We start from the raw sequence: 7,003 nt of genomic DNA on the forward strand, positions 1-7,003 counted from the left end.
GCTGTGTTTCTATGTTCCAGGCACTATGCAAGGCAGTCTATGCTAAAAATCACATTTATATTTCACAGTAAATGGTTACCATGATCCCTGTTTTAGTGTTGATGGTTTGGGGTTAAAGAGGAAATGGGAAGGTAATTTGTCAGTGGGCAGAGCCAGTTTTCATTAGTAACTTTAGGAAACTGAAAGTTCTAAATTCATAAGTAATTAATCTCTGCGACCCCCTGAGCCTTGAAACACTACAGTTCCTTTAACCACACTTCTCTGTTTCTAAGACTATGCATTGTACATGCATGCTTCACATCACTTATGCTTCATGCCAAGACAACTGAGAAAACCGTTATTATTATTTTCATTTTACAAATGAAGAGCCTGGAGATCAGAGGATGAGAACCATTCCCAGGCAAGGTAGGTGTACAAGCCCAGGCCTGTCAGACTTCAAATTCCATGTTATTAAAAAATCCTATATGAATTCTGAGTTTCTAAAAAGGAAAAGGATATATCTCCTTACATTCTTTCTGATGACTTACTATATACTGACTACACTGGTTTTTCAGAGTGAGAAGTGTGAGATTTAAACAATTTTAACTGATTCACACAAACAAGGAATCTCATTGGCATTAAGGAGAAATTAGAATAAATTCAAATGGCAGGAACTAGGTCTACTGTCTACCAAATAGTAGGTATCTATGTAGAAAGAGGTGATAAAAATGAACTTACAAAATAACAAAAGATCAAAGCATAAATTATGTGAACTGGAAACTGAGGCTATGCTTTAAAGCTTTTGAAATTTATTTTGCTAAACTGCTTTAAAAATGGAAATGCTTTTTAAATATTTGTGAGGTATTTATATTTTTATTATTGCACTACTGCATTATTAACAGTATACATTAATGCATTATTAATAGTATCAGTCTGAAAATTCATATAAATTATTAGTAAAGAGATTATAATTTATAGTAAATATATATGTGTTTATTAACTTACTGACTTTTTACATTTCAGGGAACCAAGCATCGAATCATTTAACATGAATAAAATAAATGAGAGCTTCCCACAAGAGTTCATCCTCCTAGGTTTCCCAGACAGACCATGGCTAGAACTTCCACTCTTTGGGGTGTTCCTGGTTTACTATATCTTGATCCTCTTTGGCAATTCGGCAGTAATTCTTGTGTCATGTTTGGATTCCAAAGTCCATATCCCCATGTAATTTTTTCTGACCAATCTCTCACTCCTGGACCTTTGCTACACTACAAGTACAGTTCTAAAAATACTGGTTAACATATGCAGTACCAGGGAGGTAATTAGTTATCATGGCTGTGTGACCCAGCTTTAAATTTTCCTGGCTTTGGGTTCCACTGACTGTTTTCTCTTGGCTGTCATGTCCTTTAATAGGTTTATAGCTATTTGTCAGCCTCTCCATTTACTCAGTTATCATGCACCAAAGGCTCTGCCTCTAGTTGGCAGCTGCATCCTGGGTTAGTGGCTTCAGCAACTCAATATTGCAGTCTACCCTGACCCGTCAGATGTCACTCTGTGGCCTTAAAGAAGTGGATCACTTATTCTGTGAAGTCCCTGCTCTGCTGAAGTTGTTGTGTAGAGATACAAGAGCAAATGATGCTGAACTGTTCTTTATCAGTGTGCTATTTCTTCTAATACCCCTGACACTCATTCAAATATCATATGCTTTTATTGTCCAAGCAGTGTTGAAAATACAGACAGCTGAAGGTTGGTGGAAGGCATTTGGAATATGTGGCTCCCATCTAACTGTGGTGTTTCTATTTTATGGCACTGCTATCTATATGCATCTACAGCCACCATCCCCTACCTCCTAGGATCGGGGAAAGATGGTGTCCCTTTTTTATGGAATCATCACACCCATGTTAAACCCCCTTATATACACACTTTGAAACAAAGATGTAAAGGGAGCATTTAAGAGGTTGATTGCAAAGGTCTTCTTAATCAAGAAATAGGAACACCCAAATGATAAGCCTTATTTAAACTTGATGTTTATGTATTTTAAATTTAATTTTCTCCAACTTGCTTTATTCTCATTACTCTTAGAAAGAACTGTTGTGGTGATCTTCCTCAAATAAAATGTCATTGACTGTGACAAATCAAAAACTGTAGAGACCAAGATGTCTCTAAAATAAAAGGGTTTATTGAGCCATTACAGAGGCTAGCCAGATAAGGACTGAGTCCTGGGACAGAAGTTTCTGCTTTACCAGCCACAAGGCCAATTAACAGGAACAACCTGTCCACCAGGCTCAAGAAACAGGGCACTTTTATGAGGAGTCTCAAAGAAAGAAAGTTCATTAAATTCGCATTGGCTGTCGATAAGGCAGGCAGGCCAACTCAAAGTAGGGCAAGTCCTGGGATAGGTGCTTAGGAATAGGAATAGGAATCCTAGGATAGGAAAGTCCATAGAGAAAGCTTGTAGATTGGTTGTTGATGGTCAAGGGTCACTTGAAAGGTGAATGCAGTGGTCCTGGGGACCCTCTAGAGGCTTACTGAAATGACTTCATGCAGGAATGTAGAGTTTCTGGTTAGCTTTAGCCTGTGGCTCTTGACAGATGACCTTCCATTGTCTCTCTCCCTCTTTCTCTGGCCCTTATGGCAACTTAATTTAGGACACTTCTGAATTTTTGCTTTGTCAATAGACAGAAAACTGCATTTATTTTCTACTGCCTAAGTATATCTCAAGGGATATAATAGACTGTAATTTTTACTTCTTCCAAATGGCCTTCGGTGCTCCTCAAGGTACTGAGCAAAGTACTATAAACCATGAGTTGGTTATTTGGTTATTTTATGATTTGTTACACTCGAATCATTTTAACTATTTCTTCACTATCCTCTTTCCAATATTTTTTCTTCTACTAAATATATTTTAAAAACAGAAAGTAGAATAAGAAATAAAATTTGCATGTTTCACTTAAGACCTTAAAGTAGCTACGTTTCTGCCTCTGTGTAATTCTAATACAACACTTTTAAACTTTAGCATGCATCAGAACCACCTGGAGGATTTTTAAAACTCAGAACATTGGGAGTCACCCCATCCCCATCCCAGTCTCTAAGACTGTTGGTGGGGAGCAAGTGGCTGGAATTTTTCATTTCTACAGAATTCTCAGGTAATGCTAAGCAGAGGACCATTCTTTAAAGACTACTGTGTTAGTACTTGGAATAAATAGAGATGTTTCACTGAATTCCAGTCTTTTCTGTCAATCAGATTTATAATTAAAAGGGAAAATGAAAGTAAAAACCTAATAGAATATATTGAAATTTGAAAAGACATTCCCCAATGAAAATGCTTTTATATTTTGAAGTCCAAATAAATGATACACCAGATTTCCAAGGATAAATTTTGATTTGATATCAAAGTCAATGTTAGTGACCTTTAAGAATTATGAAAAAATAGCAGTGAAGCCAAAGTGATGGAAATGGAGGCTTCTCATTTTTTAAAATGAGCCTAATTGATTCAATACATTATGTAATCTATAATTTTGAAATGATTTATAACAAAATTCTACAAATATTTTACATTAGTGATTATTTTTATGTATTTAAAACTGCAATATTTCCAGAATCTCTCACCTGACCTTAATCCATCTACATATCAGTAGGTAATTATAAGGGTGAGGGAAGGCTTATCTGGATGGGAGAGGTTGGGTGGAGCTCTCTCCTGCAGCCAGGTCTGGAGAGATGTCCAATGACTGCGTGTAAGAAATAAACAGTTTTCTTCCACTTTATTTCTCCCTTTGACTGATTTCAATTTCAAAGGTATTTTTCCCAGAGATTTTCCCCTTGGAGTTACAGTATTATATTTTTAAATTACATATAAAAATGCATTTTATATTTATTATTTAAATACATATATTATGTATTATATGTATTTAATTATTTTAATTATTTAAGATATTATCTGATGAACTGTTATTGCTGGGCAGCTGCATCTGGGGAGGTCTCTCCCCTGCACACTATGTGAAACCTCAGCCTGGACAGGGGAGGATTCTTGACTCTGGGCAAGAAAGAATTCTTGAACAGGTCAGATGAGTGTAGGTAAGGAAGGAATTCATTAAAGCAAGAGCATCACGGAATGGCAGCTGTGTTTCAGGCATCAGAGAACAGGAAAGTGCAAGGGAAAGAAGGGCAGTTCTCAGCTTAGCACAGATTCCCTTACTAGCTCCTGAAGCCTGGGTCACATGGCGTTCTGTGTCTGCTTGGATCTGCACAGCCTGGGTACTAGCCCTTACCACTACACGATTTGGGGGAGCCACGGAACACAGGATGGAGTGAGATTATGTTCTGAGAACTTCCCATAGAAAGGAGATTTTCAGGCAGGCTACTAAGAGCAGATCACACAGTGGCAGTTTTGTCCAGGTCACCCAGGTGACGGAAATATGCAGGTCCAAATCTGAGCTTTTAGCAGTCCCTTCCTATTTATTAGGAGTAAAGTGGAGACAGAGTGAAAACTTGGAAATAAAATGAAATAGCAAAGAGACAAACTGCAATAATCTGAGCAGTGAGAAAGCTTTATTTGAAAGTATGCCCTTAAAGAAAGGAAGGTGTGGACGTCCTCAGAGAAGAGGCACACTGAAAGCTTGGAGATTCTGTCTTTTAAGGCTTTCAAGAATGGGGCAAAGGGCAGAGGGGAGTTGTTGGGCATAGGCTTGACTTGTGGTCCCAAGGTGCTTATCTCTACTGAGAGATACCATGTCTCCGTTCCTTTATTATCACTGCTCCAGCTAATTCTGCTAAATAAACCCAACACGAGGAATTTATTTATCCTGTTCTTTTCCAAGATAATGGTTACCCTTAAGCAGTGGAGACATATTGGTTAAGACTGTCTGCCCTGCCTTAAGGTAGGCTGTTGGGTTATTGCCTGATTACTAGAGAATATGTTAGGAATCTTCTCAAGTCTCCGCTTTTTAAAATGGAATCTTAGCCTTAAGATGGGGTCCCTCCTGTTCTTACCATACTGTCCATATCTCAGCATTTTTCATCATAGGCAGGAAAAATTAATCATGGTCTTTGTCTCATGTCCCTGACCTACCTCACTGTTATTTATTATTTTATGTAATATACTATTAAATATAATTAATATATAATTTAAAATATTTAATACATTATTTAATATATATATATAGAGAGAGAGAGAAAATGAAAATGGAAGTTCCATGGCAAGGATCCTCATCTGATATCCATTGTAAACATGCAATAATGTAATACTTATCCTACTGCACAGGTGCCTACTTGTATATCCATTGATGATAAGCCATATTGCCTGTGTTGCTATATAAAGAGCTCTGCCCAGTGCTAGAGCAAAGCCTGAAGCAGAAGCACAGAGCCTGGAAAGCAGAGCACAGCCTAGAGCAGAAAAGAGGGAAGCAGGAAAGTGGAGTCTAGACAGGAAAGCAGAGACTGGGAAGAAAAAGGGCAGCACCTGGGGCAGAGGCTGAGCCAGGAGCAGCAAGACTGAGAGTGCAGATGTGATTCTAGCTCTTTACCTGCCACTGTGAGAATAAAGGTTGATATGAGCCCCTTTTTAACCTCAATTTTCTGTTGTCATTTTTTGGTCTTTTCAAATCCATAGTGAACTTGCCCATAGCTGAAACCCTCAGGCAAGACTATATAACCAGAATCCATTCCAGATTCATTTGGAATACAAATACTAAACTAACTGCTGTCTATTTTTATAGACATAGTAGACTGATATTGTAAAGGACTGTTATATATGTATAATATACCTTAATTTCTGATTAGAATTTGCAAACACTTCTCATTATAGTTTTGTATAATATGGAGCAATAATGACTAAGATGGTAAAGCAATTCTATTTGTCCCTGTCTGCTTGTAAAACCTCATTCAAAAGGTGGATTATTAATAAAGACTGTTGGGGAGGAAGACACTTCCCCTACAACTGAGATTCTTCTAACTAGTCTAAGAATCAATTTGACATTATACTATGATGCAAATGATGAAATAGCTTAACACTTCTAGCAATGTGGGAAAACAGAAATCTGTATAAAATAGAAACTGAATTAAATAATCTACCTAAGGCTTTTTTTCTTTCAATTCTGTTTCAGGAGTTTCTTACAGTTAAATCATAATTTGTCACAGCAATTTCTGTTAATGACAAAGTAACAAACGCAGACCCAGAGAAATGATCGATATAACCAAGCATTTGGGAAAATGTCATGTAGAAGAATCTTGTAGTTGATGTGTCTTTAAGGAGTGAGCTAGGTTGAAGCTACTCTAATTCAACATATAGAAGTCAACATTGGAATAAACAGAATGGCTTGAATGCATAAATAACTCAGTGGAGATATGATTTTCAAATACTGAAGGGAAGTTGGACTATGACTTGTAAATTCCCTTCTGACCCAGAAAGTCTATAGCTGTGTCAATAACAATATAAGAAGAATTTGGTTAAATATAAAAAATAACTTCTTGAAAATAAAATTTGTGATAGAATATTTAAATAAAGGATACAATAAAGCAGTCAACTGTATTCATTTCCTAGGGGTGCCATAACAAATTACCACATATTTGATGATTTAAAACAACAGAAATTTATTCTTTCAGTCATGGAGACCAGAAGTCTGATATCAATGTGTCAGTGAGGTAATACTTTTTCTGGAAGCAGAGGAAAGAAATCTATTCCTTACCCTTTTTAAGTTTCTAGTGGCTGCTAGAACACCTTGACTTGTGGTCACATCCTTGTCATCTCTGCCTCCATTTTCATATCTCCTCCTCTGTGTATGTTTTAGTCAAATCTTCCACTGTCTTTTTCTAAGGATACATGTGATGGCATTGCTGGGGAGGAATAATTTTCCTCTATGCTTCAAGGTTCTTCTAGCTGATCTAGGCATCAAATTGAAATGAGATCGTGTAGCTACAGGCCAAAGGGGGTTTCAGCTCCTGGCAAGTTCACTCTGGATTCAATGAATCCCCAAAAATGACAATGGAACATTGAGGGTAAAAAGGGGCTTATACCAAGGTTTATTCT

The 7,003-nt window shown here is 37.1% G+C and overlaps 1 pseudogene; it reads left to right on the plus strand.

Annotated features, from left to right (window-relative positions):
- The first annotated feature begins 1,027 nt into the window (after positions 1–1,027).
- LOC108386635 (olfactory receptor 2B2-like) lies at positions 1,028–1,970 on the plus strand (annotated as a pseudogene).
- Positions 1,971–7,003: the final 5,033 nt, after the last annotated feature.

The sequence above is a fragment of the Manis javanica genome, chromosome 16 (assembly GCF_040802235.1).
Source record: "Manis javanica isolate MJ-LG chromosome 16, MJ_LKY, whole genome shotgun sequence".
NCBI classification, from domain to species: Eukaryota; Metazoa; Chordata; class Mammalia; order Pholidota; family Manidae; genus Manis; species Manis javanica.